This window comes from Tachyglossus aculeatus, chromosome 11 (assembly GCF_015852505.1).
Source record: "Tachyglossus aculeatus isolate mTacAcu1 chromosome 11, mTacAcu1.pri, whole genome shotgun sequence".
NCBI classification, from domain to species: domain Eukaryota; kingdom Metazoa; phylum Chordata; class Mammalia; order Monotremata; family Tachyglossidae; genus Tachyglossus; species Tachyglossus aculeatus.
Genome location: NC_052076.1, coordinates 64839432 through 64861409, shown reverse-complemented (window position 1 = coordinate 64861409; position 21978 = coordinate 64839432).

Sequence of the window (21978 nt, the reverse complement as noted above, 5' to 3'; positions counted from 1 at the left end):
TATGTTGCCAATTTGTACTTCCCAAGCACTTAGTACAGTGCTCTGCACATAGTAAGCGCTCAATAAATACGATTGATGATGATGATGATTAGGCCACACTGCTTCTCAGTCGACCATGCTGCTGTTACCTTGCTATGTAGCAGTTGTAATCCAATGAAGGCCAGGAAGCAGTTCAGTGAGAAGCAGGGTATTTCCCAACCTAAATATCCACGTCGAAGTAGCTGACAAGAGAAGGCATTATTTGACTGACCTTGGGGAATCATGAGATATTTGCCTCCCACAGGCTGGCGTGCTTTATTTTCAATTTTGAAATAACAGATCCAGTTGGCATGGCCCATAGGGAGGGCTTTTTATTACTTTTTCTAAATATGACGTGCAAATATTGCTGATCCTGAGCTTCCTTCAAAGAACAAATTATGTGCGACTTTAAGAAAAAGATTGACATCCATCTGTCTGGGATGGCTAGAGTCAAGAAGATGGGACAAATGTCCTTCCAGAGAGAATGTGCTCTAAAAAAGCTTACATGTGGGTTTTCTTCCCTTCTGACACAATCCCAGGGCGGGAAGGAAAAGAAAACGTTCACTGTGCATTGTACCTTAATTTTGCTAATTGTTTGCTTGTCTGTTGCAATGGGAAAAGAAAATGATGATGGATCTGACCTAGGGATAGTGAGGAAGGGTAATCTTCTTTTTTATGGTATTTGTCAGGTGTTTATTTTGTGTTATGTAACAATCTAAGAACTGGGATAGACGCAAATCAGTCAGGTTGGACACAGTCTACAAGGGGCTCACAGTCCAAGTAGGAGGGAGAACAGGTATTGTATTTCCCTTTCATAGATGAGGAAACTAAGGTCCAGAGAAGTTGTGATCTACCCTAGGTCACACAGCAGGCAAGTGGCCGAGCTTGGGATTAGAGCTCAGGTCCTCTGATTTCCAGTCCCGTGTTCTTTCCACTGAGCCCTTGGATAAGGTCTTTAAGCTTTCTGTTCCTCCGTTTCCTCATCCATAGAATGGGGACAATTTTCCAGTCTCTCCCTTCTTCATAGGGCTAGTGACAGGAGAGAAAACAAGTAAAATGTTTTGAGAAAGTACTAGATAACTGCAGCATAGGAAGAGTGGAGGTCATTTGCCAGTGTCATGTACTCCTTAATGACCTGAGATCAACTTGTTAATGGTACCTGAGTATAGGGCTGGGGGCAGGGGAGGAGGGGGAGGAAAGTAAGGTTGGAAGGAAGAGGAATAATAATAATTGTGGTACTTGTTAAGCACTTACTATGTGGCAGGCACTGTGCTAAGCGCTGGAGTAGATACAAGATCATCAAGTTGAGCACATGTTGTGTCCCACCATGGGTCTCTGGGTCTTAATCTCCATTTGACAGATGAGGTAACTGAGGCACAGAGCAGTGATATGACTTGCCCAAGATCACACAGCAGCCGAGTGAGTGGCAGAGCTGGGATTAGAATCCAGGTCTTCTGATCCCAGACCTGTTCTCTTTCCACTAGGCCACTCTGCTGTGCTTGTCCCCAAGAAATAATGTTGATGGACTCCCACTGCACAATTATGGCTGGGGTACATCTTTCTTAGTACCAGAAAGATGGAAAGCGATTGGAGAGAATCCAAGCAAGAGCAACTAAACAAACTGAGCAAGCGAATGGGATTGATTTCCACAGGAAGATTGAAGTAGCTAAATGGCCACCACTTGGCTAGTGAGTGTTGGGTGGGGGAAGGGAGGTGTATTAACATATGACAAATATTTGGCAAGCGGAAATCCGAGGGAGAACACTTATTTAGTCTGACTCAAACAATAGATAAATAAGATGAAGTAGATATGTACCCCACCCTCAGCCCCCACAGCACTTATGTACATAACTATAAATTATGAATTATTTATTTACATTAATAATGATGGCATTTGTTAAGCACTTACTATGTGTGAAGCACTGTTCTAAGCACTGGGGGGGGATACAAGGCGATCAGGTTGTCCCACGTGGGGCCACAGTCTTAATCCCCATTTTACAGATGAGGTAACGGAGGCACAGAGAAGTGAAGTGACTTTCCCAAGGTCACACAGCAGACGTGGCAGAGCCGGGATTAGAACCCATGACCTGTGACTCCCAAGCCCGGGCTATTTGCACTGAGCCACACTGCTTTTATTATTACATTATTGTCTGTTTCCCCCTCTAGACTGTAAGCTCACTGTGGGCAGGGGATGTGTCTACCAACTCTGTTGTATTCTTCCAAATGCTTGGTTCGGTTCTCTGCACACAGTAAGCACTCAGGAAATAACATTAATGATGATGACGATGATGATAGAAGAAAGATGCATGGTGTTAATGTTGTTTCGGTAATTTAATTTAGAAGTAAAATAGTAGCCCACTCCACCCACTCCATGTGGAGCAGAGGAACAAAGTACATTAGGAAAACCCGCTGCTATGGTCTCCGGAGAGCCAATAAACTGATCTGGTCAGTTTCTTAGGCTTCTCGGGCCCTGAAGGCCAAGAATAGTAGTAACAATAATAATAATTATTATTATTATTATTATAATTGTTGAATGTTTCCTATGTGTCAAGCATTGTTCTAAGTGCTGGAGTAGACACAAGGTAATCAGGTTGGACACTGTCCCTGTACCACGTGGGGCTCACAATCTAAATCAGAAGGAGAGGGATTTAATCCCCATTTTTCACGAGGGAACTACAGCACAGGGAAGTTTAGCGACTTGCCCTAGGTCACACAGCGGACTAGTGGCAGAGTCAGGATTAGAACCCAGGTCCTTCGACTCCCAGGCCTGAGTTCTTTCCACTAGGCTACTCTGCTTCTGAATCGAACTTGTTTCTGGGCAGTTCGGTTGTGGTTTGCTTAGGGGACATGCTTCCCTGAGACTAGAATTAAACTGCCTCGGATCATCCCCTCCCATTGTTCTATTGCACAAATCCATCATGGGGTAGTGGGGAATTTGGGGTATCTCCAGCTCTCTGAGGTTAAAAAACTAGCTTGCCCAGGTCCTGCAGGGCTGAAATGCAAATGTCAGCAGACAGGTGATGTTCACTTAGTTTGCTTTCAGGAGGAAGTGATTTTTGTCCAGGTTGATGGCTTGGACTTCGAAAGCGCATAGCATTGGCAAATGGCCTCTCGGATTCAAGCAGGGTGGTCAGCCAACTGCCATTTGGCAATGGCCCCAGGGATGAAAACAAATAGTTCTGCTAAAATTCCCACTTAAATGCATTCTATTCGCCACCGAAATAAGTTCATTACCTCCCTTTAACAAGATTAACACGCCCTTGATCCAGAATACATTTGTTAAATAGTTGCCAGTTGATCTTTCAGATTGCTGTGGCCAGTTGGCTTGGAGATAGATAGCGAGCTACCACGCAGAAGGGACACAATGGGTTTTCAGAGTAAATTATCCTGTTTTCTCAATTAACTTCCATTTGAACACAGTTTTCATTTTGGACAAAATACATTTACTAGCCCCTTAAGGAAAGCCATGCCTTTGACTGAAGTGGCATGGCTCAGTGGAAAAAGCCCTGGCTTTGGAATCAGAGGTCATGGGTTCAAATCCCAGCTCTGCCAATTGTCAGCTCTATGACTTTGGGCAAGTCACTGTGCCTCAGTTACCTCATCTGTAAAATGGGGAGAGTTTGAGCCCCATGTGGGACAACCTGATCACCTTGTAACCTCCCCAGTGCTTAGAACAGTGCTTTGCACATAGTAAGCGCTTAATAAATACCATCATTATTATTATTATTATTATTCCTGCTGAAGCAAACATTTATCAATATCCAGGTAAAGCAGAAAAGCTCCATTGTCCATTGTCAGCTGGATATTTCCTCTCATCTTGAACTAAGGCATCATTTTTCAAATAGGAATCTACTTGAGTTCAGCGTGTATTCAATAAATATTAGTGTGACACTATTGGACCATTTTCTCTTTAAAACCAAAGTATTCCCTTGCATTGGGGCGGGGACCCAATGGTTTGGGAGTAATATCTTTTACTCCCCCTTTTAGACTGTGAGCCCACTGTTGGGTAGGGACTGTCTCTATATGTTGCCAACTTGTACTTCCCAAGCGCTTAGTACAGTGCTCTGCACACACTAAGCGCTCAATAAATACGATTGATGATGATGATGATGATAATATCTTGCCCCTATGAAACCAAAGTGGTTGGAGAACCGGAAGAAGTTGGGAGAAGCGCATGATGTAGTGGAAAAAGGACGGATCTTGAAGCGAAAAGGTCATGGGTTCTAATCCCTGCTCTGCCACTTGTCTGCTGTGTGAGCTTGGGAGAGTCACTTCACTTCTCTGGGCCTCAGTTACCTCATCCGTAAAAATGGGTATTGAGACTGTGAGCCCCACGTGGGACAGCGACTGTGTCCAACTCGATGTGCTTGTATCCACTCCAGCGTTTAGTACATTGCCAGGCAGACAGTAAGAGCTTAACAAATACCATAATAGTTATTTTTCTTATTAGTAATATTATCATTATTACCCTTGCCCAGGGCCTCGGGCAGGAGGTTGGTGAAAGCCCACCGAACACCTTAAAGTGAACAGTGCCAGTATCACAGACAGCACTTTTGCTGTATCCTATTGAAAAATGGCAGAAGATGGCTTGTTGCCCTTGGCTTCTGGTCGACTCAGGGTTGCCAAGGGTTGGGAGAGAGGAGTTGGGAGAGTTCATTCAATCGTATTTATTGAGCGCTTACTGTGTGCAGAGCACTGTACTAAGCGCTTGGGAAGTACAAGTTGGCAACATAAAGAGACGGTCCCTACCCAACAGTGGGCTCACAGTCTAGAAGAGTTGGCAACATATAGCAACCCAGAGCACCTGCCAGTTTCAGACTGCCAATTTGGCCCTTGGTAGGGTTTGGGCCAACCTCTGGGCAGCCCCAGACCCACTATAAGCAGGGTGGCCTAGTGGAAAGAGCATGAACCTGGGAGTGAAAGAATGAGGGTTCTCATCCTGGCTCCAACACTTGTCTTCTTTGTTACCATGGGCACATCACTTCACTTCTCTGTGCCTCAGTTCCCTCATCTAAATGGGAATCCAATACCTCGTCTTCTTACTTAGACTGTGAGTCCTACATGAGATCGGATTATCTTGTATCTACTCAAGCACTTAGTACAGTGCTTGGCATTTAGTAAACACTTAATGAATCCCATAATTATTATTATTATTGTTACAATAATGGAGCCTCCCAGATCCCACAACTACCAAGCGAGCATGGAGCTGGGATGGCTGGGGGACGAGGCATTTGAATCTAAACTGTTAGATTCATGATGAAGAGAGCACTTGAATTCATTTATTCAGTTGTATTTATTGAGCGCTTACTGCGTGCAGAGCACTGTACTAAGCACTTGGGAAGTACAAATCGGCAACATATAGAGACGGTCCCTACCCAGCAACGGGCTCAGTTGAATGTGCAATTATGTTGTAGGATTGGCTCTTGGTGCACCTTTGGAAAGGTTTCATTTAATCTGGCACTTAATTAATTGTGGTATTTGTTAAGCACTTACTAAGTGCCAGCCACTGGACTAAGCGCTGGGGTGGATTCAAGCAAATTGGGTTGGAGACAGTCCCTGCCTCAAGGAGGGCTCACAGTTTTAATCCCCATTTTACAGATGAGGTAACTGAGGCCCAGAGAAATGAAGTGATTTGCCCAAAGCCACGCAGCAGACAAGTGGCAGAGCAGGAATTAGAACCTAGGTTCTAATTGAGGAAGAGTCAGTCAGTCAAACATATTGGTCGAGTACTTACTGTGGACAGAGCACTGTGCTAAGCACTTGAGAGAGTACAATATAACATTTAACGGACATGTTCCCTGCCCACGATGAGTTTACAGTCTAGAGTTTACAGTATATATGTATATATGGTTGTACATATTTATTACTCTATTTATTTATTTATTTATTTTACTTGTACATATCTATCCTATTTATTTTATTTTGTTAGTATGTTTGGTTTTGCTCTCTGTCTCCCCCTTTTAGACTGTGAGCCCACTGTTGGGTAGGGACTGTCTCTATGTGTTGCCAATTTGTACTCCCCAAGCGCTTAGTACAGTGCTCTGCACATAGTAAGCGCTCAATAAATACGATTGATGATGCTGATGATGATGAGAGGGGAGAGAGACATTAACATGAATAAATCAATTCCAGATATATACAAAAGTGCTGTGGGGCTGGGAGGAGGGATGAATAAAGGGAGCAAGTCAGAGTGACGCAGAAGGGAGTTGATGAAAAGGAAAAGATACCTTAGGAGGAGATGTGCCTTCAGTAAGGTTCTGAAGCAGGGAAGAGTAATTGTCTGTCAGATGTGAGGAGGGAGACCAAAGGCAGGGTGTGGGCAAGAGGTTGGCAGTGAGATAGACAAGACTGAGGTACAGTGAGAAGTTTAGCATTAGAGGATTCTGTGCAAGTATTCAAGGATAGTGCCCCCTCCAAGTTTGAAGATCTCAGCGGGTAACCCATTGGGTCCAGGTGCTTTGATAGCTTGACTGCTGTGGTAACTTTCCCAATAGTTGGCACAAGGTTCACGTCTTCACATATCACCAGGTTTTATATGTTTCCGAATATAGTAGGCTTGGTGTGTAGCAACGCAAGGGCCATATAATGCCTTCAGTGAAGAGTAGAAGGTTCCAGCTGTGTGCATAGCCCTAGATCTCCTCTACTTTAGCAACCCACCATCTTTGGTGCACAAAACCCTAAGCATCTTTAATACTATTTTTGGAGAAAGAATACTGGCCTGGTCTGTCTGCAGTGTTTCTCCCCTAAGGCACCGTGTATGTTCTTGTGTTCTATCTCACCTCAGTAGTGTCATCGTTGAATACAAAGGGCAGCTCACTTCAGTTGCATAAATGAATGTGTGCGTATAGGTGTATTTTTGCTGAATAATAATGATAATAATGGTATTGGTTAAAGCTATGTGCCAAGCACTGTAGAAAAGACTGGAGTAGATATTATATAATCAGAATGGACCTAGTCCCTATCGCACATAGGACTTGCGGTCTAAGAGGGAGGGAGAGCAGGCATAGCATCCCCATTTTACAGATGAGGAAACTCAGGCACATAGAAGTTAAATGACTTGACCAAGGTCACACAGCAGGTGAATGGCCGACCTGGGATTAGAACCCAGGTCCTCTGGGTTTTTTTCCACAGAGCCACAACTTCCGATGATCTTAGGTCTTTCTGGATGAGAAGATGGGAACTGGAGCTGCAGAAGAAGGCTCCAGTGTTCATTCATTCATTCAATCATATTTATTGAGCACTTAATGTATGCAGAGCACTGTACTAAGCGCTTGGGAAATACAAGTTCTTCTAATCATAGCTAGAGGTTTGAGAACACCCCCCCCCCCCCCCCAACTGAAAGTATTCTGGAGAAGCAGCGTGGCTCAGTGGAAAGAACACGGGCTTTGGAGTCAGAGATCATGGGTTCAAATCCCAGCTCTGCCACTTGTCAGCTGTATGACTTTGGGAAAGTCACTTAACTTCTCTGGGCCTCAGTTACCTCATCTGAAAAATGGGGATTAAAAGCTGTGAGCCCCCACCGTGGGATAACCTGAACACCTTGTAACCTCCCCAGCGCTTAGAACAGTGTTTTGCACATAGTAAGCGCTTAACAAATACCATCATGCCAAAGACCATCAAAACTGAACTGGAGGAATTTCTCTTGCTAGGGTTGGAGAAGCAATGACTTCCTAGCTTTCTTCACCTGCCATTATTGCCCTCATTAATTATGCAAAAATCACTTTATCAACAGTGACCAGCAACAAGTTACCTTGTAGCTCCCCCTCGTGGATCCATCCAAAACCATTTTATATCAACTAATTCATTAGCGACCCTCTCTCCTATCAATCATGATAAAAGCTGTAGTCATTGAGCACCTACTGTGTGCAGAGCAGTATATTTAGGGCTTTAGGGAGTAATACTTCTCCTCAGTCACGGTCCCCTGAGATGTATGATGCTACCCTCGGTTCTTAAGGAGGAAAATCTAGCCAATATCATTAAGAGCTAGTTAGAGTGAGTTACGGACTTGCTGCTTTGTAGAAAAAGATACGGAGATGTGAAAAGATCAAGCTCCCTGATTCCACTGTATGAAAAATCGAACTTTTATTTATATCTATATATAGATATAGATATATATATGTTTGTACAGATTTATTACTCTGTTTCACTTGTACATATTTACTATTCTATTTTGTTAATGATGTGCATCTAGCTTTACCTCTATTTATTATGATAACTTGGCACCCATCCACATGCTTCATTTGTTGTCTGTCTCCCACTTCTAGACTGTGAGCCCGTTGTTGGGTAGGGACCGTCTCTGTGTGTTGCCAACTTGTACTTCCCAAGTGCTTAGTACAGTGCTCCGCACACAGTAAGCGCTCAATAAATGCGATTGAATGAATGAATGAATGAACTTCTGGTGGTTCTTCACGTCCTGCTCCAAAGCTAGAGTTCCCTATTTTAGGATGACTCGTCCTTTCGGTTCTTTATTATCATCTATATACCTGAGGTATGTTCTTGGCATTTCAATCAATCAGTCATACCAATTGAGTGTTTACTCTGTGCAGATTCCCCCTTCTAGACTGTGAGCCACTGTTGGGTAGGGACTGTCTCTATATGTTGCCAACTTGTACTTCCCAAGCGCTTAGTACAGTGCTCTGCACACAGTAAGCACTCAATAAATACGATTGATTGATTGATTGATTGATCACTTTACTAAGCAGTTGGAAGAGTACAATACAACAGAATTAGCAAATGCGATCTAGGCCCATAATGAATTTACAGTCTAGAGAGGGAGGCAGACATTAATAGGAAGAAATAAGTAATTTATGATAGGGCATATGTGTGGGAAATGTATTTTGGCTTTAGAAAAAAATGTTTGCACTGTGTAACAGCTGAAACCAGTTTTGTGTTGTCATGCCTTGCCTTGTGCAACTTGATCCATCCAGTCTCCATCCCACAGATGATAATAATAATAATAATTATTATGGTATTTGTTAAGTGCTTTCTATGTGCCAGGCACTGTACTAAGCACTGGGGTAGATACAAGCAACTAGGATTGGACACATGTGGGTCTCATAGTCTCATTCATTCATTCCTTCATTCAGTTGTATTTATTGAATGCTTACTGTGTGCAGAGCACTTTACTAAGTGCTTGGGAAGTACAAATCAGCAACATATAGAGACCGTTCCTACTCAACAGTGGGCTCACAGTCTAGAAGGGAGAGACAGACAACAAAACAAAACAAGTAGACAGGCGTCAATACCATCAAAATAAATAGAATTATAGATATATACACATCATTAATAAAATAGAGTAATAAATATGTACAAATATATCCAAGTGCTGTGGGAAAGGAAGGGGTAGGGAAGAGGGAGGGAGAGGGGGCAATGGGGAGGGGAGGAGAAGGAGGAGAGCCTTCTAGACTGTGAGCCCACTGTTGGGTAGGGACCATCTCTATATGTTGCCAACTTGTACTTCTCAAGCGCTTAGTACAGTGCTCTGCTCACAGTAAGCGCTCAATAAATATGATTGAATGAATGAGGAGAGGAAAAAGGGGGAGCTCAGTCTGGGAAGGTTTCCTGGAGGAGGTGAGCTCTCAATAGGGCTTTGAAGAGTGGAAAAGAGCTAGTATGGTGGATGTGTGGAGGGAGGGCATTCCAGGCCAGAGGTAGGGCGTGGGTCAGGGGTCGATGGTGGGACAGATGAGAACGAGGCACAGTGAGGAAGTTAGTGGCAGGGGAGCAGAGTGTGCAGGCTGGGCAACAGAAGGAGAGAAGGGAGGTGAGATAGGAGGGGATGAGGTGATGGAGAGCCTTGAAGCTGAGAGTGAGGGGTTTTTTCTTGATTCGAAAGTTGATAGGCAACCACTGGAGATTTTTGAGGAGGAGAGTGACGTGCCCAGAACATTTCTGTACAAAGATAATCCAGGCAGCAGACTGAAGTGTGGAGAGACAGGATGATGGGAGATCATAAAGGAGACTGATGCAGTAATCCAGTCGAGATAGGATGAGAGATTGAACCAGCAAGGTAGCGGTTTGGATGAAGAGGAAAGGGCAGATCTTGGCGATGTTGTGGAGGTGAGGCTGGCAGGTTTTGGTGACAGATTGGATGTGTGGGTTGAACGAGAGAAGGATGACACCAAGGTTGTGGGCTTGTGAGATGGGAAGGGTGGTAGTGCCGTCCACAGTCAGAGAGAGGACAGTGTTTGGGAGGGAAGATAAGGAGCTAAGTCTCAATCCCCATTTTCCAGATGAGGTAACTGAGGCACAGAGAAGTGAAGTGATTTGCCCAAGGTCACACAGCAATCAAGTGGTGGAGCTGGGATGAGAACCCATGACCTTCCGACGCCCAGGCCCAGGCTCTATCCACCTTACCATGCTGCTTCTTTGCCTGGCTCATTCCTAGAGGTGCCTTCCCAGACCAAGCCCCACTTTTCCTCATCTCCCGCCCCGTTCCGTGTCACCCTGACTTGCTCCCTTTACTCTTCCCCCATCCCAGCCCCACAGCACTTATGTACATATCTTTCATTTCATTTATTTGTATTGACGTCTGTTTCCCTCCACCTTAGACTGAAAGCTCGTTGTGGGAAGGGGATGTTACTCTTTATTGTTGTATCATACTTTCCTAAGCACTTAGTACAGTGCTCTGCACACAGTAAGCGTTCAATAAATACAGTTGAATGAGTGAATGACGGTGTCCTACATGCCCAACTCCAATACAGATCCTAGGGATTCATTATTAGAATCCAGGAATATGCATGGGAAAGCAGGCCCCTCTTATTTGAGTTTTCCTATATTGCCTAATAGGCCAGAACATGGAATTCTGACAACTCACTCTGCTATTATGAAGTTTCAACCAGCTCCTAAGAGCTAGATGTGATACTCATTCGCTGCCTTAGGAAATACTTCACAGACTTTGTTTTAAGTGGAAAGTGTCTAACTGATGAAATTAAAACTCCAGAAGAAAAGATGAGTTCTGCTAATGATTAATGTTCAGCTTAATAGATCAGTATGTCACGAAACTGAGAAGTAGCTGCGAAAGTTCCAGTTGGATACCCCTGGAAAAGTAGAACAGTGAAGGAAATGATCTCAAGTTCTCTTAGTCTGTCTCTGGAGATAGAAAGTCAGTAACCGATTTGAAATTCTAGTTGTACTATCTTAATGTGGAAAGTTTGTGATGGCCATTTGCTTTGGTTCTTTCTGATTTCCCCCATCCTCCAGGAATTGTTTCCAATTTCCATCATCAGTAATGCCTTGAGCATCAAATTTAGGAAATGTAGCCCGGATGGTTTGCATGCCAGGCTATTGAAGACCCTGGAAGTGAGTGAATTACCTTTAGCTTTGGTTACTCCAGAAGGCAAAGATTTCATAATGGAAAGGAGTGTACCAGGCTCCCAGGGATTAGAGGACCTGAGTTCTAATCTCTAGCCCTCCACTTGCATGCTGTGTGATCTAGGGCAAGCGGCTTACCTTCTCTGTGCTCAAAACCCTCATCTGCAGAATGGGGGTTCAACTCCTGTTCTTCCTCCTACTTAGATTGTGAGCCCCCTTTGGAACAGGGACAGTGTCTGACCTGATTATCTTGTCTCTCCCCCGGCACTCAGTACAGTGCTCCGCTCATAGAAAGCACTTAGAAAATACCACAATTATTATGTAATGTGGTGGGGCTACCTGCCGATGGAGCTCTGGAAAGTCCAGGCTGCCAGGGAATCTCCATCTCAGCCAGCTTCTGGCTCAGGGTGCATCCAGAGATGCTTTGAAACCAAGACAAGCCTCCAGGCTGCAGGCGTTGGAGCATTGCCCAGGCATCTGGGACATTCAAAGGATCAAGGCTAAAATCTGGACCAGGTAAAGGGACATGAGGTAAAGAGATCCCATCTGGTTTTGTGCCAATAAAGTCCTGAACAATGGATTAAATAATTATAAACTCACCAATGCTGGGCAGCAATAGCATGGGAGAAAGTCAAAGGCGGAGATTCAAGTTTACTGTGCGGAAGGAGGCAATGGTAAACCACCTCTGTATTTTTACCAAGAAAACTCTGTGGATAGACTACCAAAAGGATTGCAGATGGAGGTGGGGCATTTGGGAGAGGTGTCCGTGGTGTAGCTATGGGTCGGAGACAACTGGACGGCATACGACAAGAAAGCCAGAATCTAAGCTCTTTGAGGTTTAGAAGCATGTGTCTTGCTACAATCCTACCCTCTCAAGTCCTTAATGCAGAGCTTTGTACTCAGTAGATGTTCAACAGATACCATGGGCAGATTGGTTGATTTAGTTCTCTGATGTGAGGAAGCAGTTTGTCCTAGTGGATAGAGCACAGGCTCGACATTCAGGAGACCTGTGTTCTAATCCCGGCTCTGTCACTTGTTTGCTGGGACCTTGGGCTAGTCACTTAATTTCCCTGGGCCTCAGTTTCCTCAATAAACTTAAGCTTATTATGGGCAGGGAATGTGTCTGCTAATTCTGTTGCATTGTACTGTCCCAAGTACTTAGTACAGTGCTGTTACATAACACTAAATAAATAAGATTGATTGTTCTTTTAGACTGTGAGCCCACTGTTGGGTAGGGACTGTCTCTATATGTTGCCAACTTGTACTTCCCAAGCGCTTAGTACAGTGCTCTGCACACAGTAAGTGCTCAATAAATACGATTGATGATGATGATGTTTGATATGGAGACTCAATACTTGTTCTCTCTCCTCCTCAGGATGTGAGCCCCATATGGGATGTCATGATCTTGTGTTTGCCCCAGTGCTTAGGGCAGTTGTTGGCACATATTTAGTGCTTAAAAAATACCCTAATTATTAATTATTGTTATAATAATGATAATAATTTAATAGCATCTGTTAAGCACTTAAAATGTATCAAGACTGTTCTAAGTCCTGAGGTAGGTACAAGTTGATTTTTTTAAGGCTATTTGTAAAGTTCTTACTATGCGCCAGGCACTGTACTAAGCACTGGGATAGATGCAAGCTAATTAGGTTGGGTACCATACCTGTCCCACCTGGGGCTCATAGTCTACCTTATTACAGATGAGGTAACTGAGGCACTGAGAAGTGACTTGCCCAAGGGCACACCTCAGACTAGTGGCAAAGCCCGGGTTTAGAATCCAGGTCCTTCTGACTCCTAGGCCTGTGCTCTATCCACTAGTCAGTGTTGCTTCTCTTTAATCAGGTGAGAAACAGCCCTTGTCCCACCCGTGACTCAAAGTCTAAATAGGAGGGACACCAGGTATTGAATCCCCATTTTATAGTTGAAGACACTGAATCATGGAGAAGTCACTTGACTTGCCCAAGGTTTCACAGCAGAATCCGGGTCCTCTGAGTCCCAGGCTTGTGATCTTTCCCCTTGGCCACACTGTTTCACGTCTAGTATTCAGTTGGTTTGTAAGAGAGACGCAACGGGGCGAAGGAGAATAGTAGGGAAGTCAGCCCAAGACCCAGAAAGCCATCTCGAGCCACGTCCTGGCTAGATCCATCAATTCACGTCGTATAATTTAACTGTGGGATCCTGTTTAGGCTGAACTAGACGCTTTCTGTGCCAGCCTCCTCTGACCTGGAGATAAGGTAACTGCAAGCAACAGTTCTAGCAGCACTTCTCTTGTGCACAAGAACACACAAGTCCTTGGAGACTTGGTAGAACTACAAATCTCAGCAGCTCACAGGATGGCTCAGGCATATGTACCGTCTTCCACATCTGCAGAAAAGTCCCCTTCTCTCCCCTCAGCTGGATGTGAGACTGGGTTTCTTAGGGATCTACCATTTTTTTCAGGCTCGATTTGGATCTATTTTTCTGGACTAAGGGAAGCAGGTGTCCCATTTTAGGCAAAATAATAATAATAATAATGGTGTTAAGCGCTATGTGCCATGCACTGTTCTAAGTGCTGGGGTACATACAAGCTCATCAGGTTGTCCCACGTAGGGCTCACAATCTTAATCCCCATTTTACAGATGAGGTAACTGAGGCCCAAAGAAGTTAAATGACTTGCCCAAAGCCACAAAGCTGACAAGTGGCAGAGCCGGAATTAGAACCCATGACCTCTGACTCCCAAGCCTTTGCTCTTTCCACTTAGCTACGCTGCTTCTGAGTCACAATTTTTAGGGTTTTCTCTCCCAGTATCTGATAGACCCCAAATGGGATTCTAATTTGGGACGAGGGGCAGAAGACAGGGTGGCATCATCATCATGGAGGTGATTGTAGTGACAGATACTTTCTCATTCCTGGAGAAGGGGAGGAGTAGAATTTTCTGGGCCAACAATGGGATTTTCTAGCAATCAGCATCAGAACCTTGTATCACTTTTTGTGTGGCTCAGCAGCCTGACCGCCACAAAGATTTCTCAGCCAGCCTCTGATCAATCAGTTAATCAATCAATCATATGTAGAGTGCTTACTTTGTGCAGAACACTGTAGTAAACACTTGTGAGAGTTGATAGGTTTGTTCCCTGCCCACAGTGAGTTTACAGTCTACAGGGAAGCAGCGTAGCATAGTGGATAGAACACAAGCCTGAGAATCAAAAGGTCATGGGTTCTAATTTCTGCTCCACCACTTGTCTGCTGTGTGACCTTAGGCAAGTCTCTTCACTTCTCTGTGCTCAGTTACCTCATCTGTAAAATGGGGATTAAGATTGTGAGCCTTAAGTGGGGCAGGGATTTGCTTGTATCCACTCCAGCACTTAGTACAGTGCCTGGCACATAGTAAGCACTTAACAAATACCGTTATTATTATTACATGGGGAGACGAATATTCATATAAATAAATAAATTATGGCTATGTACATAAGTGCTATAGGGCTAAGGTGGAGGTATGCAAAGGAAGAAAATCAGAGTGAGGCAGAAGGGAGTGGGAGAAAAGGAAATGGGGGCTTCATCAGGGAAGACTTCTTAGAGGAGGTGGGACTTCAATTGACCTTTGAACATTTGGAGAGCAATTGTCTTTTAACTCTAAGGCAGTCTAGGCTCTGCCATTTTGGTTCCCTGCTCCTCTCCACCCACATCCTCCAAAGGGGCTTCCCACTGCCACCACTGGATTATCCCTTTGTACCCTTCCATCCTACTCTCCCTGTGTCCAATCAATTAGTGAGTGTCATTTATGGAGCACTCACTGTGTGCAGAGCACTGTACAGCACATACAGAGCACTTGAGAGAATACAATATAGCAGAGTAGGTCCCCTATCGCTTTTACTTTTCTAACAATAATAGTAATGATAAGTATGGTATTTATTAAGCCTTTACTATGTGCCAGGCCGTGTTCTAAGCACTGGGGTAGTTACAAAATAATTAGATTGGTCACAGTCCATGTTCCACATAGGGCTCACCATCTTAATCTGCATTGTACAGATGAGGCAGCTGAGGCACAGAGAAATTAAGTGACGACCAAGGTCACACAACAGACAAGTGGCTGAACTGGGATTAGAATCCATGACCTTGGGATTCCCAGGCCCATGCTCTATCCAGTAGGCCATGCTGCTTCCTACTTTTCCTCATCTAGCCCCCTCTATCCACTCCACTAAGCACTTGGGAGAGTTCAGTTCAAGAGTTGGTAGACATAATCCTTGCCCTCAACAGGCTTGCAGACTAGAGGGAAGAATGTCAATCTCTATCATTCTACTTATCATGCCTTCTCTGTTCAACTGTTGCCTGAAGAGGGGACAAAACTGAGAAAACATCCCTATTCCCATCCCCACTTTGACCTTCCCTTGCCAGAATAGCTGTAATTTTCTGGTCCTCATTCTGTGGCTTATTTGGGGTTGCATGTCCCCAGATTCTGGCCCAAACAGGTGTGGTCCTGCTGCTTTCAGTCAGTCAATCAATCAGTAGTATTTATTGATCACTTATCCTGTGCAGGGTAAAGTTTGAAGCACTAACGCACAGTGGATTTGTCAGACATTATGGCCGCCCTTGAGACACTGACAGTCTACTGGGGAGACAGATATTTAAACAAATTATAATTTGCAACAAGGGTATCAGGATATGTACATAGTGAGGGACTGGAGGTTGGGTGAGCAGCATGGTTCATTGGAAAAAGCCCGGGCTTTGGAGTCAGAGGTCATGGGTTCAAATCCCGGCTCTGCCAGTTGTCAGCTGTGTGACTTTGGGCAAGTCACTTAACTTCTCTGTACCTCAGTTACCTCATCTGTAAAATGAGGATTAAGACCATGAGCCCCCCATGGGACTACCTGATCACCTTGTAACCTCCCCAGTGCTTAGAACAGTGCTTTGCACATAGTAAGTGCTTAATAAATGCCATCATTATTATTATTATTACCAAACCGCTTAGCCAGTGTGGATTTGAGTGTCAAAGTCATGCCAAAGAGAGGGAGGACGGGATGGGGAGATGAGAGGTTAGTGAGGGAAGATCTCTTGGAGGAGGTGTGATCATAATAAAGCTTAGAAGATGAGGAGAGTGGTGGTCTGTCAGATATGAATGGGGAAGGAATTCCAGACCAGAGGGAGATGTGAGCAAGGAATTAATGGTGAGAGAAATGAGGCTGAGGCCTCTTAAGTAGCTTGGTGTTAGAAAAGTGAAGTGTGCGTGTTGGGTGGCAGTAAGCGCTTAGTGAGTTCAGGTAGGAGGGGGAGTCGATTGGGTGCCTTTAGGGAGGAGTTCCTCCTTGTTGGATGGACAATATTTGGAGGAGTTCCTCCTTGATGGATGGACAATATTTGGAGGTTTTCGAGGAGGGAGGAGATATGCCTAGAACTTTTTTCAGAGAAATGATCCAGGCAGCAGGGAGGTCAACGAGGAGGCTGATGCAGCAGTTGAAATATGGCAGGTCCTTGGATCTGCTTGCTAGCGTTTTGGATGGAGGAAGATTGGATTCTGGAGAGGTTATGAAGGTAGAAGTGACAGGATTTGGTGACAGACAGCAAGAAACCCTAGTCCCTTCCAGAGAGTCTTCTGGAGGGATCTGGGTAGGAAGTTACCTCTAGGGTAATTGCCTGGCAAACATAATAAGTACCTTATTAAGACCACAGAACTTGTCAAACTAATTGTGTTTTATAAGGAGCTGTGAAACTACATGCATATTAAATTGAAGTCCTAAAAACTGCATCTGGTTTTTAAAGTGCCAGCTTATGTAACAGTCAAATAATCCCCACATTTTGAAATCTTCCATAGTTAACTCCACAGTCTTAAGAATAATGTAATCTACAGGACTCCAGTGCTTCCTGAAATCCTATTTCTCCTGCAATTCGGACAAGAATTGATCTTATTTATGTGTGTGCATGCAACTGAATTTGGGTCCAGGTCGCTATCTGGATTTTATAAAAGGGGAAAAAAAATCTCTTCCATTACCAATAAACGCAGTAGCAAAAAAAAATCTTCATTTCATTACTAGGCAGGAGAGAAACCAAACTCTATACAAAGCTATTGTAAAAAGTGAAATGCAGTGGGTTTCCCCCCTGGTACTTTATGAACTTGTCAAAGGACATTTCTAGTAATACCTTGAAATGAAGTCTTCTAAAAGTCAATGCTAACAGACAACCAGTATAGAAATGAGAGAGAATGAAATAAAAGTGTCCAATTGTTGTATGGCTTTTTTCGTGGGACAGATCACCGAAACGGGCAGCTATTGCAACTCAAACTAATTAGATCAGTCAAGCTTTCAATCAACCATATTTATTGAGTGCTTACTGTACTCAGAACACTGTACTAAGTCCTAGGGAGAGTACGACACAACAGCATAACAGACACAATCCCTGCCCTCAACGAGCTTGCAGCCCAGAAAGACCTTATAGTGTAGAGGGATCTTGGCTTTTCCAATAAGTTGGTGAAAGCTGTGCATGAACCCGAGTGTTCTTTTAAGGTTTGTAAATTATTAATATATTCCATTTGTGCCTCTGGTTTGTTTAAAAATGGGATCCAATTTTGGGGGGGGCATTTATTCAAAAGTACCCTCATGTTTGTAGCACAGATTTTACACAAACTGTCCTATACCTAGTGCTCTGAATAATGATAGGCAGTAAACATTATTTTATGTTCACCCAAACTTTTTGGCCAGCTCGTAAAGGTAAAGTTAGGGCTTGCTTTCAAAAGTACGCTTGGTTGTGCCGTAGCGGGTATTTTCAAAACACGACTCAGGTACAATATAATTGAAGAATTAGGGAATTTTCTTCCCACAACCTGAATCTGTTTTAGTAGGTATAAAACGATTCACAAATCGGCACGTGTACTTTAGGGTAAGGAAGAAATGGTAAAGTGCATGTGCGTGTGTTGTATCATTCACTCTCCCCGCCTCCAAAGCCCTTCTAAAATTGCTTCTCCTCAAAGATGTCTTCCCTGACTAAGCCGTCTAACCACCCTCCCCTCTATTTGCTCACCCCTCACTGTCAACTATGTAGTTGGCTGGATATCCTTCATCATCATCATCATCAATCGTATTTATTGAGCGCTTACTATGTGCAGAGCACTGTACTAAGCGCTTGGGAAGTACAAATTGGCAACATATAGAGACAGTCCCTAACCAACAGTGGGCTCACAGTCTAAAATCCTTCAAGTACTTGGATTCTCACCCCAGGCCCACAGCTTTTATATACATGCCCTTAGGTTCTACTCTTCCCCCTATCTGTAATTTATTTCAATGTCCATCTTTCCATGTAGACTCTAAGCTCCTTGTGGGCAGGGACCATGTCTATATATGTTGTACTTTCCCAAGTGCTTAGTCCAGTGCTCCGCACACAGTAAGCACTCCACAAATACCACTGATTGATTGGTCAAGGGGTGATATGAGAAGCAGTACGGCATAGTGAATAGACCAAAGGCTTGGGCATCAGAAGGTCATAAATTCTAATCCCGGCTCCACCACATGTCTGCTGTGTGGCCTTGGGCAAGTCACTTCACTTCTCTGGGCCTCTCAGTTCTCTCATCTGTCAAATGGGGACTAAAACTGTGAGCCCCCCTGGTACAGCCTGATTACCTTGTATTTACCCCAGCACTTAGAATAGTGCTTGGCACATAGTAAGCGCTTAATACCGTAATTATCATGATTATTATTATATTGCTACCCATCCCAACCTCTGCCTCAGTCTTGCTGCACTGAACGATACAATGCTTCGGGTTTCTTTTGTTGCGGGCAGAGAATGTCACTACCAATCCTGTTAGGTTATACTCTCCCAAGGGCTTAGTACAGTTCTCTGCACATAGTTAGTGCTCAATAAATATGATTGACTATGTTTTTTAAAACTTTACAGTATTAACACAGTAAAATAATACTGAGGCATTCAACTAAAGGTAGACAAAATAATATAATGATTTGTAGTAAAAAAAAAAAGTCAATGAGAGTGGTATCTTGGTTCTGTCTAGCTCATTGATTCCAGTTTGTTGTGGGTAGGGAACCTATCTACCAACTCTGTTGTATTTTACTCTTCCAAGCTCATAGTACGATCTGGGATTCAGAAAGACCTGGATCCTAGTTCCGGCTCCGCCAATTGTCTACTGAATGACCTTGGGCAAGTCACTTAACTTCTCTGTGCCTCAGTTTCCGCAACTCTAAACTAGGAGTCCAATGCAGGACAGGGATTATGTCCAACTAAATTAACTTTTACCTACCCCATCACTTTCCCTCTCAGGGTCCCCCCTGGAGACTTTCCAATATTTTACTAATCTCAATTACAGGAGGGAGAGTCAAGCAGAGGCCTACCCATTCCATTCCTAGCTTGGCCAGTGGCTAGCAAGTAGAAGGCAATCTGCTACAAGCCAAAACTCACCTGTGCTCGACAGCAGTGGCACAGGAGAGAGTCGAGGACAGAGACTCTAGTTTACTACATGGAAGGAGGCATTGGTAAACTGCTTCTGTATTTTGACTAAGAAAACTATCTGGATACAGTACCAAAACGATAGCAGATGGAGGTGGGGCGTTCTGGGGGAAACGTGCCCATGGCGTCGTGTGGGTCGGAGATGACTCGACAGCATAAGACAAGACCCCAGCACTTAAAACAGATTTTGACACATAGTAACTGTTTGATAAATACCATATAAATAAATATATGAATAAATACCATTTATCGATTGATTGAATCAATGGTACCTCTGGTGGGATTTTCCCATGTCCAACCCACAACTTCCATGTTATAGGAGAATTCTCTGTATCCCCAGGTTTAGTGCCAAATAAACAAATTTTCTCAGCTTCCCCTCAAAATAAGCACTATTGCAAATGTTACAGGGTGAAGGACAAAGCCCACATTTTAGCTCCAAGGTAATTTTGATAGGTTTATTGATTGGTGTTTGGGTGAGTACAGTTTGCTCTCATTTGTTCTTACAGGTGTGGTATGTGCAGACTGAAGTACTACTAAATATAGTCTTTGCCTGCCCCAGTGTGATTGCATGATTCTCCCTTCCCACTGAACAGGAATATAGAAGTGGTAAGTTGACTTTGTGAAATGAATTCTTTCAGTAAACCTGCTCAGACCCAAGCAAAATACTTATGGATTTAGGATGACATAGTCATAGTGAAATTTTGGGGCATCAGCCCACCGGAACTAGAGACTGACTAGAGAATAAGTGGCTGGGAAAACTGGGAGGAGCAGACTGGGGGTGGGTTTGACAGAGTTTCAGGGGCATCTTTCAGGTTTGGAGGACCTGGTTTCTAATCCCAGAACCACCACTTGTCTGCTGTTTGACCATGGGCAAGTTGTTCTCTGTACCTCAATTACTATATCTGTAAAATGGGGATTAAGACCGAGAGCTCCATGCGGGACAGGGACTGTGTCCAACCCAATTTGCTTACCTCCACCCCAACATTTAGTACAGTATCTGGCACATATTAAGTGCTTAACAAATCCCACAGTCATTATTATCATATCCAAATGGCATGATGGCAGAGGTTGATGATGCAGTCACAGTGACTAATGTGAGGTGGAAGACAGGAGAGAGGGGATAAACTCAATTTCAGTGGTATCTATTGAACACTTACGTTATGCAGAACACCGTACTAAGTATTTGGGTGAGTAAAATACAATTGAGTTGGTAGACATCGTCCCGGGCCACAAGGAGCTTGCAATCTAGAGGGGAGACAAGGATTAAAATAAATTACAGGTAAGGGAAATGGCGGAGTCTAGGGATCAATCAATGGAATTTATTGAGCACTTACTATGTACAGAGTACTGTATGTACATTCGTGCGGTGGGACTGGGGGTAGGGTGAATATCAAAGTGCTTAAAGAGGTATAGACCCAAGTGCACGGTGACACAGACACAGGGAGGGCAATTAGGGTGGAGAAACAACAGGTTAGTCAAGGAAGGCTTCTTGGAGGAGATGTGATTTTAGTAGGACTTTAAGATGGGGCGAGTGGTGGTTTGTCACATTAAGGGAGGGCGGGGGTGGAGTTCCTACACATAGGAAGGATACAGGTAAGTGTTAGGCAGAAAAACATATGAGACTGAGGTACAATAATTGTGGTATTTGTTAAGCGCCTACTATAATCCAGGCACTGTATTAAGCACTAAGGTGGATAAAAGCAAATTGGGTTGCACACAGTCTCTGTCTGATGTAGGGCTCACTGTCTCAATCCCCATTTTACAGATGAGGTAACTGAGGCTCAGAGAAGTGAAGTGATTTGCCCACAGTGACACAGCAGACAAGTGACAGCATCGGGGATTAGAACCCATGACTCCCGGGCCCGTGCTCTTGATATTACGCCTTTCTGCTTCTCGGTTTAGAACCGGGCTGGATACATAGTAAGTGTTTAATAAATACCATAATGACATTCCCTTCCACATTGCACTCACAAAATGATTATCCCTTGCTGGATTGTAATTTGTGACTAGAATGGCATTAGAGGAGGGAAGTTCGCAGGCTGTGCTGTAGCAGGGGATTAAAGAGGAAAGGGAGGAGGAGGAGAGCTTATCGAAGTACCTTAAATCCAGTGGTAAGAGGGAGTTTCTCTTTGATGTGGAGGTGGATGGGCAACCACTGGAGGTTCTCGAGGAGTGGGGAGATTTGGACTGAATACTTTATAGAAAAATGATCTGGGCAGCCGAGAG